The sequence below is a fragment of the Photinus pyralis genome, unplaced genomic scaffold (genome assembly GCF_008802855.1).
Source record: "Photinus pyralis isolate 1611_PpyrPB1 unplaced genomic scaffold, Ppyr1.3 Ppyr1.4_LG4, whole genome shotgun sequence".
NCBI lineage: Eukaryota > Metazoa > Arthropoda > Insecta > Coleoptera > Lampyridae > Photinus > Photinus pyralis.
The window spans coordinates 2041623-2053959 of record NW_022170511.1 but is presented as its reverse complement, the minus strand read 5'-3'; positions in this window follow the sequence as shown (position 1 = coordinate 2053959).

Genomic DNA, 12337 nt, shown 5'->3' with positions numbered 1-12337 from the left:
ATAGTATTTTACATTATTAGCCAGGTAAGTGAGTTTTTATTGGCGATAGGAGAAGTTGACTAGCGAGCCATTAGGCGAGCTTGTCATCTCCTAGAGCCAGTAATAACTATTACCTGGCGTATAATGTACAATATTTTATTTGTTACTCATTTGTAAACAATAGTAAACGTAAATAATTAGTTCTTAAATTGATCTTGAAGAAATATCTAAAATATCATGTGATCCATGTAACAGAGACTTCGCATTAATTCTGGCCAATGAAATTACTAGATTACTAACTTGTAAAATTTTTACAAGTCTGCTGTCAGTTTTACAGGTCTGCTATCAGTTTTACAAGTCAGTAGCGTTTAAACATGACGTTTACCCGTTTGCGTTTTGTCTTGTTAATCAACGTTTACAACTGAGTAACAAATAAACAATACTAATGTAAATATTAGTTATGTTGGTGACATGTATACTGTTAATGTAATTAAGTAAAAACTGTACAGTTGTAAATAAATAATAATAATAATAACATACCTATATTGAATGGTAGATACCGGAACTTACTTAGGATTATCAGCATGTACTTAGGTTGTTAAAGTCAGTATTTGGTATCTAGTAATAGGTAAACGAGGAATTTGGATTTCTTCTGCCGATGTACTATCTCGCTTTTGAAAAAGGACTGTGCCTTGAATTTTTTCGTCTGTTTCCACAGAATATGGCCTACTTATTCTTATTCTGTGACTGTTTCCTCATTGATGTCGAAGTTGCTCGCTGTGATAAAATTATCATTTTTTATTTGACAAATTTTTGTGAAATGTATATGGAACGCCGTTTTAGTATTTATACCAACATTTTATCATGTATCATTTTAAATAACAGTCAATCTTATGTCTCTAAATTTTTCGTTTGTTGTTTTTATCTTACGTATTAAGAGATTGATTTAAAAAAATGTTGATTAATAAAGATGATACATGAATTAAAATGTTTGTTGATAATTTTAATTAGGCGCTAGTATACACGTAGTCAAATAGACTAAACTGTAGTTTCTGAAACTTCCGCACAATCAGAGATACGAATTAAAATTATCAACAATCATTTTAATTAATGTAACATTTTAATTCAACAATCACTTTAAATAATTCTTGCCGATTTTAACAGCATGAATTCATATGATTGTTGAATTAAAATGTGCTCTGAAAATATTTGTACAATTTTATTCCAAAATTTTACAATGTGCCATTTTAAATAACAGTCAATCGTATGCCTCTACTTTTTACGTTTGTTGTTATTGTCTTACGTATTAAATATGATTGTTTAAAAAATGTTACTTAATAAAAATGTGAAATGAATTATATTGTTATATTGAATGAGTGTATATGAAACTGTATTTCAACAAACAATTAATAATACAAACAATTAAATTGAATTGCAAGAAATACTTCGATTAATAAAACGATTTTGTCCAACAAACATAAAAATTCATTCATTTTAAATGTGGAATTAAAATTATCAACAAACATTTTAATTCATCAGTCATATAAATTCGACGATTTGAAAGTTGAAGCCGAATATTTTCAACAATCACTTTAATTCAACAAACAAATAAATTTTTATTGTTAGACGTAGTAAAAGAATCTTTTAAAATGATTGTTGAATTAAAATGTCACATGAATTAAAATGTTTGTTGATAATTTTAATTAGGCGCTAGTATACACGTACCCAGATACACTAAAGGATAGTTCCTGAAACTTCCGCACAATCACAGATACGAATTAAAATTATCAACAAACATTTTAATTCATGTAACATTTTAATTCAACAATCATTTTAAATAATGCTTTCCGATTTTAACAGCACGAATTAATATGATTGTTGAATTAAAATGATTGTTGGGAATATTTGTACAACACTTCAATAATTGAATTAATATGATTGTTGAATTAAAATGTTTGTTCATCATTTTAATCCCACATTTAATATGAATAAATTTTTATGTTTGTTGAATTAGTTCTAGTTAGTTTATTACTGTTCGTTTATGTATTCGTTTGTTGATTTGTATTGTTAAACTTTCGTTATACACATTGCTATATAATTCATACATCATTTCAATTAAGTGAGGTTTTTTAAACAAACATATTTAATGTTTCACATAAAAACAACAAACATAATAAATCGGGAAATAAAATTAACTGTTGTTTATAATGTTACATTGTAAACTTTCGTAATAAAAAGTAAAACGGCGTTCCATAAATGTAGGTAGACACCCTTAGCAGAACATGTAATATTGACGTTTACTGTACTTGTTATACCACTGTTGGAGAACATTTTCTGACCCGAAAGACCAATTTTCAAATGAGTATAACTTTTGTTTGAAAAAAACTGTTCAACAATTTTGTTCCGTATGTGCCTACACAACAAACTTCGTGGAATTTTGTCCATTTTCGTTGTCCGGCCAAGAATTGCAGTGCAATTATTTTTTTCGAATTTTCAAAAACTAATTTCAGATTCGTAATTTTTATATTCAAAAACCACCAGATACCAAATTTCGTCGAAATCAACATTTTTTCGCATCCCTATTTAGAGGTGTGCCCTTTTGTGGTAGGAATTTTGAAAAATTATTTGCAAAACCCGAAAGGGCATACAGTAAAACCTATTCAAAGACTTACCACCAGTCTCTGTAACTGTTATATGGTTGCTGAGAAAAAAATTAAAGGAGAAATGGAAACTGCCACTTTTTTGAGGGTGGCTCCTAAACGAATACATGGAGTTAACGAATTGTTTGAGATTTTACAATGCAACTCGGCGGAATGCATTTGTAAACGGCCTAAATGACTAGTTTTGGTATTCGGAGAAAAATTTCTTAGTAAAATAGAACCTTACGCATCGCTCCTTGTTGCGCGAACGCTCCTGACTATCCTTCCCTCTCCGTCTCAATCGCGACTCCCGACTCGGCGAGGTTGGTAGGATTTTACTTAAATGATTGTAACTTTTTTATTATGAAAAATTCAAGGTAATATTATAGAAAATAAAATAATCACAATGCTTTGAAGCATCGAATGAGCTATTAATATTGGAAATCAATATCGTGAAATAAAAAGTTATTATAGTTCAAAGTGCGCACTTTTCATCTGCTACACGAATTTTGGAAGTTGACGGCCATTTTTCTAAAAACTGTGCATAACAAGGTAGGTAAATATGAATGCTTTAGATTCTGCTATAAATGTACTTCCATTTTACAAAAGGAATTATTGATGTATATCGCTTAGTTGCTGAGAAAATAAATACTTTCGGTGGTCTAGTCGCGCGCGCGAAAATGAGTAAAATTCAACTTTAGCGGCCTATAACTTTTGTCAGGACCACGGGAAAATGTCGTAAAGCGAGATTCTGAAGGTTCAAACATTTCTGAACAAAATGGTGTGGGTCCCAATTCTTTCTACTCCGAAAAAAAAACTACCTTAAATAAGCGAGTTAGCGCCGACTCTCCGCTGCACTATACTGTCAAACGAAGGGTCACTGGGTGAGAAGTTGTAGAAAATTGATCACAGATGGGCTTCCTAAACTAAACGTAGCAGTAATGCTGAAAGTAATGCAGCAGAGTCTGAGGTCGCTTTAGTCTCAATAGATAATGAAGTTTTAGCTGCTGAACCAAATTCAGAGGATTGGTTTGTGGATAATGGGGCATGTAACTAGTCGTTCTGATTGGTATTGTACGTTTGATGAGTTTAAAGATCCGCGCACAATTAAAGCAGCTGGAGAAGAACGTTTGATTGCTATCGGGAGCGGTACTATCAAGGTCTCTTCAATTGTCAATGGGAAGAACCAACATATTTTATTGAAAGATGTTTGGTACGTTCCGAAAATTTCGAGAAATTTATTTTCACCATTGGCTGCCCATGATAAAAATTTAAACAGTGAATTCGGATCCACCGTAACCACTTGCTCGTTTTTGGTAAACGGCATCACAGTGTTGAGTGGTATTCGAGAGAAGTTTGGATCATTGTATAAGGCAAATATTAGTCCAATTTTGTCCCAAAACAGGGCATCAGTAAAAATAGTAGAAGCAAACGATCATTTACAGTTATACCATGAAAGGTGGGGTCATCAGGATAAGCGTTACGTCAAGAAAAAGCTTGAACAAGAGTTTAATCTTAAAGTTAAGTTTGATGATACAATATGTGAACCGTGCGTATATGGTAAGGCGCATAGACTTCTTTAAGGACAGTTATAGCAAATATCGTTACGGTTTTATTATTAAGTATAAATCTGATGTCAAAATAGTTTTAGAACAAATGCTAACGCATGCAGAAACTCAGGGTCACTTCATTAAAGAGCTACTCAGCGACAATGGAGGTGAATTTGACAACGCAGATGTTCGAGAAATCTTGCAGAGACGGGGTATCAGACAGCGATTGACAGCACCGTATACACCACAACAAAATGGCGGTAGTGAAAGAGAAAATAGAACAATTGTCGAGATGGCACGTACGTTCAAGTATTCCAATTCTGATGTGCAGTTTCCGGACGCGATTTGGCTGAGTTAGTTACAACAGCGATCTACATTCTGAATAGGACTGGGAAGTCGTCAGAAGATGGTATTACTCCATATGAAATTTGGTATAAGAAGAAACCCAGGATAAAACACCTTCGAATCATCAGTTCGGCCTGCTATATCCATGTTCCAGATCAGAAAAGACGAAAAATGGATAGAAAAGCTGAAAAAGGCTACTTAGTTGGTTATGATGGAGATGAACGATATCGAGTGTACGTTCCAGAGAAGAAATGCGTTGTTTTATCTCGAGATGTAAAATTTAATGAAGTAACTCAAGAATGCGAAGAAAAAGAAAAAGTATTTTTCAGGAATAGATTGTCAGAAGAAGATGAATCAGAAAAAGAAGACCAGATTGATAAACCAGAAATTACTCAACCTGAAGGCAGCACAAGAACTAAGGAAAGCAAAGAAGAAAGTGATGATGAGTGCAGTAGTGAATATAACAATGAAAGATCGTTACGTAATCGAGAAATTATCCGCACTCCAAAGTATCTTGAAGATTACGTTATGACGATGATGACAGAGCTCCATCCTCAAACATATGAAGAAGCTATACAAGATAAAAATCGTGCATCCTGGAAAAATGCCATGGACAATGAAATGGCTTCCTTGATGGAAAATAGCACATGGGAATTAGTAAAATTACCCACAGGTGGTAAAGCAATTGCTTGTAAGTGGGTTTATAAATTAAAATTAAATCCAGACGGAAGTATTTTAAAATACAAGGCAAGATTGGTCGCAAAAGGATACAATCAAAAGAAAGGAATTGATTACAATAATACTTTCAGTCCAGTTGCAAAGTTGCAAACTATTCGTTTGATACTTGGTATTGCTGCAACAGAGAAAATGCATTTGGCCCAATTTGATGTCTCAACTGCATTTTTATATGGAGAGCTGGAGGAAAAGATCTTTATGAAACAGCCAGATGGATACGATGATGAGTCTGGTAGAGTCTGCCTACTCAAAAGGAGTTTATATGGACTAAAGCAGTCGCCTAGATGTTGGAATCATCGTATTGGAAAATATTTACAAAAATTACAGTTTAGAGCCAGTAAAGAAGAACCATGTATGTTTGTTAAAGAGAAAAATGGTGCTAAGATAGTTTTAGCATTATATGTAGATGATGGTCTTATTGCTGCTACTCATAAAGAAGATCTTGAAGAATTTATCCACCAACTTAGAACAGAGTTCAAGATTACCTCAAATGAAGCAACATATTTCTTGGGTCTTGAAATTGAAAAATCGCAGAATGGAAATATCAAGATTAGCCAGAAATCGTATGCTCAGAAACTACTTGAGCGTTTTAATTTTGTTGAATGCAAGTCAGTTTCTACACCAATGCTTTCAAGTTCAGGAAGTTCGAATTCAGGGAAAGCATCAGAAAAAGAAGTCATATTTCCATATCGACAGGTCGTTGGTGCGATCATGTACCTTATGTTAGGCTCGAGACCAGATTTAGCCTACAGTGTGGGATTTTTATCCAGGTCATTAGAAAACCCTACTATTGATGATGTCGCGAGAGCTAAAAGAGTCCTTAGGTATATAGCTGGGACTATTGATCTTGGTATAGTATATCAAAGTAACGCTAAGAAGGGAGCGTTCGAATGCTACAGTGATGCTGATTTCGGTGGTTGTAGTAAAACCTAAAACAGGTCGTTCAACATCAGGAGTACTGGTCAAATATGCCAATGGAGCTGTTTCTTGGATTAGTCAGCGACAAGGTTCCGTAACAGAATCTACAGCTGAAGCAGAAATCGTAGCTGCAAGTGAAGCCGCAAAGGAAGTTATTTGGCTTACTCGACTTTTGCAAGAAATTACATTTTTAAAGGAAATTCCAGTTATCCAGATTGACAACGCAGCAGCCGTTAGACTTTATGAGAATCCCGAAAATCATCGCAGAACCAAGCACATTCAAAGGAAACACTTCTTTATTCGTGAGCATGTTAGTGAAGGCACTTTGGTTGTAGAAAAGGTTTCATCTGAACATCAGGTAGCTGATATTATGACCAAGCCTCTCGCTCAAACAAGATTACATATCCTTTGTGTAAAGATGGGACTTGTATAATTATTAATTTTTATCAAACAAGGGAAAGTGTTAAAGTCAGTTAAAGTTAGTGTTAGATAAAAAATAATAGGAGGCGTATTTATATAGTTTAGTGTTGGATCTGGATTTGGAATGGCCTTAGCGCCAGCACAACACAAAAACGCATATATCGCCACTATTTAATAAGTAATGTAATCAATAAACTCTGATTAATGATGTAAAAAATAAAACAACCATTATACACAACTAATGAACTGAAGCTAACTACTTGTGAGTCAAGTACACAAATAGGAGGGGAGTAACCGCCGCTCAGTGGCGTCGACACGAAGTCCTCCATACTTATGTCTCCTCACACTCCCTCCCTTCGTGTCGTATCTGAAAAGACTCTCTGATGTCCATCTCTACTGCCCTATCGGGCTTGGGTTCGAAATATCTGAAAAATGAAAAAGAAGGTTTTTTTGTTTGTTTCATCTGATTTGTTCTTAATCTGAATAGTATGTTAGCAGGTTAGTAAGTTAATTCTGAATTCATTATTTTATCTCTAAGATGTTCAAGAGAGGCTGTAGGAAGAGGTTTGGTCATTATATCCGCTACATTCTCTGAAGTAGGTACCCACATTACTTCGACCTTACCTTCTTCACAACATAATTTAATATAGTCACCATGAGCCGTGGCTATATGTTCTTTGCGACCTGTTTGTTCTCTAATTTCTAAATTCTTCTGAATAATTTTCAAATCGTCATCAAAGTTTTTCATTTTGTGACATCCTTCCATCTGGGTACAGTTTACTGCGGACTGGTTGTCACACCATATTGTAACCGGATACATTGATTTTCCAGTCATATCTCTGATTGCTTTGTCCAAAGACACAAGTTCCTGACAGGCATCTCCCATTGCCAGAGTTTCTGCTTGACACGTCGAAAGAGAGACATACTTCTGTTTATGACTCCTCCATGCTATTGTATCGCCAAACAGTTTGATCACGTACCCTCCGGTAGATGAAGAATTGTCACAATCTCTGAAACTAGCGTCTGTCATTGCCTGTAAATTATCCGTTTTAGCTCTAAAATTTAACCCTAACTCTGAAGTGCCTCTGAGATATCTAAATACCCTCTTTACATCTTTCCAATCGGCCTCTGAGGGTTGGAGTTGTTTTCTAGACAAGTAATTAACTGGAAAGGCAATGTCAGGTCTTGTGGCTCCAGCAAGATACAGTAGACTGCCTATGGCTTCTCTGTATGGCGCTTGAGTTCTTTTCTCTGATTCGTCTGAAATTGTTTTCTCTCTTTTTCTAACCTGTCTTGTTACCATTGGAGTTTTGCAAGGTTTGCAATCTTTCATGTTGAAACGTTCTAAACACTTTTCAACATAATCTGATTGAGTCAACGTGATTGTTTGATTTTCTCTGTCTCTAGATATTTTTATACCTAGGAAATATTCTGGTTCACCCAGAACCTTCATCTGAAAAACAGAGCACAATTTCGTTTTCACCTTGTTCATTCTTTCAGCGTTGTTGCCAGCCAGTATCATGTCATCTACATAGACCATAACGATCAAAACTTGACCATTTTTCCTCCATGTGAAAAGGCATGGCTCATTAATATCTTTTTCAAGTCCCAACTCAATTAATTCAACTGACAGTCTCTTGTTCCACCTTTTTGGACTTATCCTAAGTCCATACAGGGCTCTTTTGAGTTTGCAGACTTTATTTCTTCTGAAATTTGCATCAAAATCTAGACCTTCTGGAATCTCCATAAAGATGCTTTCTTCCAAGACACCATTAAGAAAAGCGGTCTTGACGTCCATCTGAAATACGTCAAGATCATACTTGTTGATTACTGCCAGTACTGCTCTGATTACTGGCAATCTGGATACGGGCGCATACGTTTCTTTTAACTCGTATTCATTCACGTCCTTAAAACCTCTGATCACTAGTCTAGCTTTGAACACCATTTTTCCATTTTCTCCAGCTTTCCTTTTAAATACCCACCTGGAGTCGATGGTGTGAATCTTTTTGCCATCTTTGGTTATCGGTCTGTCAACAATGTCCCAGACCTCGTTTTCCTCCATGGATTGTAGTTCATCTCTGATTGCATTTAACCACTCTGAAGCATCATCTGATTCGATAGCCTCTTTATATTTTACTGGATCTTGATTTGTTCTGGCAACAAACGCATGTCTAAGCTCATCTTCCACGAATGGATCAAATCTTTGATTTGTATTTGTCTCATCAAAGTCAGGAATTGAGTTCACAGTTTCTGCAGTTGTAATTTTTGACTGAATTTCAATCTGAGCCCGTCTGAGGTGACTCCAGATCGGTCTGTTTGTTTTGGCCGTTCTTTCTGGATTTTTACGTACCCTCTTCGGCATTTTAGAAACTTTATTTTCCTCTGACTTTCTCTTTTTGGATGTGTCCTTTTTAGGATTAGCTACTTCTGAAGGTTTTTCATTTTTGTCTGAGTTTTCCATCCAATCATAATCATTTATGTCTACTATTTGCTCTGATTTATTTTGACTATTTACAGAATTGGAAACACTAATGTAGACATCCCTATAGACTAGTTTCTCGTTAAATTTCAGATTTCTGGAAGTTATGAATTTCCTCGAGTCAGGATGCCATAAAACATAGCCAGATTTTGTGTACCCAACCATTACTCCTCTAACAGCTCTATCTGAAAATTTTGTTTCTGGTATGGGTATTTTGGCATATGCCAGACATCCAAAACGTCTGATTTTATCTAAATGGGATTTCGCATTTGGACTGAACTTGTGCAAAGGTGTGTCATAGTCCAAAGTTTTGTGTGGAGTTCTGTTATAGAGATGTGTTCCCACTTCTGTAGCAAACATCCACATCCTTTTCGGAAGTCCAGAGTCTGACATTAAGGCTCTGATTTTCCATTGCAAGGTCTTGTTAAATCTTTCTGCTGTACCGTTATGCTCTGGGGTATACGGAGGTGCGAAGTCGTTTTCAATATTTTCTGACTTCATGATCTCTGAAAATTTTCCTCCGACATACTCCTTCGCATTATCAGCTCTGATATAGCAAACTTTCTCGTTTCTTCCTAAGAAATTTCTGGAATAAATTAAGAATTTCTCTAAGCAGGCACCCGCTTCACTTTTGTGTTTCATACAATAAGCTTTGGCATACCTGGAATAATCATCAACAAAAACTATAACATAATTATTGCCTCCAGGATGCGACTCTGGTTTTATAGGCCCCATAACATCTGTATGAATTCTGGCCAAGGGTCTATTTGCTCTGATTCTGACTTCCGAGTAAGATTGATTTTGCATTTTGGCCATGACACAAGCCTCACAGTCTAAAATAGATTCATCAAATTTGATATTACGCAGTTTAGTTTCTGATTTTTGTAATTTTTTGAGATACTCTACTGAGGCATGGCCCAATTTGATATGCCAAAGCATTCCTTCACTAATCTGAGCTTTGGTGTTGTTTACTGAATTTATTTGTTTTACTTTTTTTAACACATTTAGTACTTCTGAGGGGTGCTGTTTATTGAGGTCAATTATATTTTCATTTAATGTTTTAAACTTGGTAAAATCTGAACTTAAATCATCTGAAACTGTATGACTTTCATCTTGGACGAGATCATGCGACTTCTCCCTCCCAATCTCAGCAGGATTCTCTAAATTTTCTGACTCATTGCTCTGATTAATGTCCATAATATCCGACTGAGATTGTTCAAGGAGCTCGTCTAGCGTACCTATAAGGGCTTTGCATGAATAAATCTGATTTTCATGTTGCTTATCTGAATTTTTCCCTTGATCATCTACTTTTAAAGAGATTATCCAATTGGGTTTGTCGTAGTTTCCTTTTAAATACTCTGAACCCGAATTTTTATCAAAAACAATCAATTTTTCGTTGTCTAAAATAATGCCCAATCCTAAGTCAACAAAACGTCTAAGGGAAATGAGATTCTCTGAAATGTTACTGGCAGCAATTACATTAGATAATTTGATTATCTCATTTTTATTAATATTCGACTTTAAGAATAAATTACCTCTGCCATCAATAGTAATATTAGCACATTTGTTTTTATTTGCACTTCTGATTGTTTCACCTGAACTTTTCTTAAAGTTATGCAAGTACATACTCTTATTTATTATATGATCAGTTGCGCCAGAATCGGCAATGAAAGTTAAGTTAACATCTGAAGAATTAGTAAGTAAGTTGTTACCTGCGTTATAAGCTTTTGCTTTGTCCTGCAGACGTTTGGCTCGACCAGGAGTTTCTGGTTTGGTAGTTCGTTTATAGACGCGACCATTACCTCTGAATGTGCCTTTACCTCTACTTTTATTATAACCTCTAAACTCTTTTTTTGTAGAGTGAACATTAGGGTGTGAGTTGCTTTTATTATTATCTGATTTTACATACCCATCTTTAGGATTGCCTTTGCACGGACATTCGTCACTGGTCCCCTTGTGATCAGTCACCTTTTGGCAATAAAAACAATACCAGAGGTTATACTGAGTAAGAGGGCAGCTACCACTTTTGTGTCCCCATTTCTTGCATCTAAAACACTTTTGCTCGCCATAGCCATCGTCATTCTTTCCCTGTGCTAACTGTACTTTTGGTTTTTTCTCTTCTGAATTATTTTTTTCTGATTCCATTTGCAGTATGTATGTTTTTATTTCGTCAATAGTCATATCAACATCTGAGGACTGGCGTTTTGTGAAATTAACCGTACTTAAAGTTTTATTTACATCTGACACTGCCCGATAAAAAGCAGATCGTTTCTCCTCCTCAGACAAAGGTATTTCTGATTCGCATGTCTCATATTCTTGTATAATCGCCATAAAACGATCATAAAAGGAGTTTATGCTCTCTTTAGTTGACATTTTAATGTTATATAATTTGGCTCTGACCGAAGAAGCATTGAGATTCGCTTCTGCTTTTCTGATTTCTTTTAATTTTTTTAAAATCTCAATGGGTTCTCTGATATTTAAAATTCTTTTGTGATAATGTTCATCAACGTGATTTATTATTATATCTCTGACTACGTGTTTTCGTCTCTGTAATTCTTCTGAACTATAAAATTTTGTCTGAGAAGGATTTTCATTTATGACGTTTAAAACATCATACGCACTCAATTCTGAATTTAGGTAGTCGTACCAGACATTCAAGGGCACTTTTTGGGTTAATTTATAATTTCTTTTAATTGAAAATCTGGAATTACTATTTGAATCTAAAGTCCGTCTGAGATCCTTGCACGTCTGGCTGAGTTCACCCAATACGCCTGTCTGGTTTTGATTTGTAAGTGATACTTCTGAATTACTTTGAATTGGGTATTCTCTGAAAGTAGAATTCAGTAAAGGCACACCATTTGTCTCTGAACGTATGTGATGGAGTGTCTTCACAGACTCGGCCAAAGAAGTAACTACATTCGTTAAAGCCTCTGTTGCCTTCTTTTGCTCTCCATAAATCTGACAGATTTTAGAGATAGCATCGCGCATATCGTCGCGCAGCCTGCGCTCACTTGATGCAATCTGATGATAATTTGGGTAACCAGGTGGTGTATGGCTCCCATCTTCTGTATGAACAAACAAATATTCTGAATTAATGTTTGGATTTTAACCTCTGAATTCCATTTACTTTATTGGGTTTAGAGAAAATGAAATACCACCAGATCTGGTGTCATTTATATGAAAGGTTTGTATTCTGATACAGAAACAGTTTACCTGAGAAACGGCTAGACGAAGGGCTCGACACAGCATCATTCTGCCCGTAGTGTCCCGTG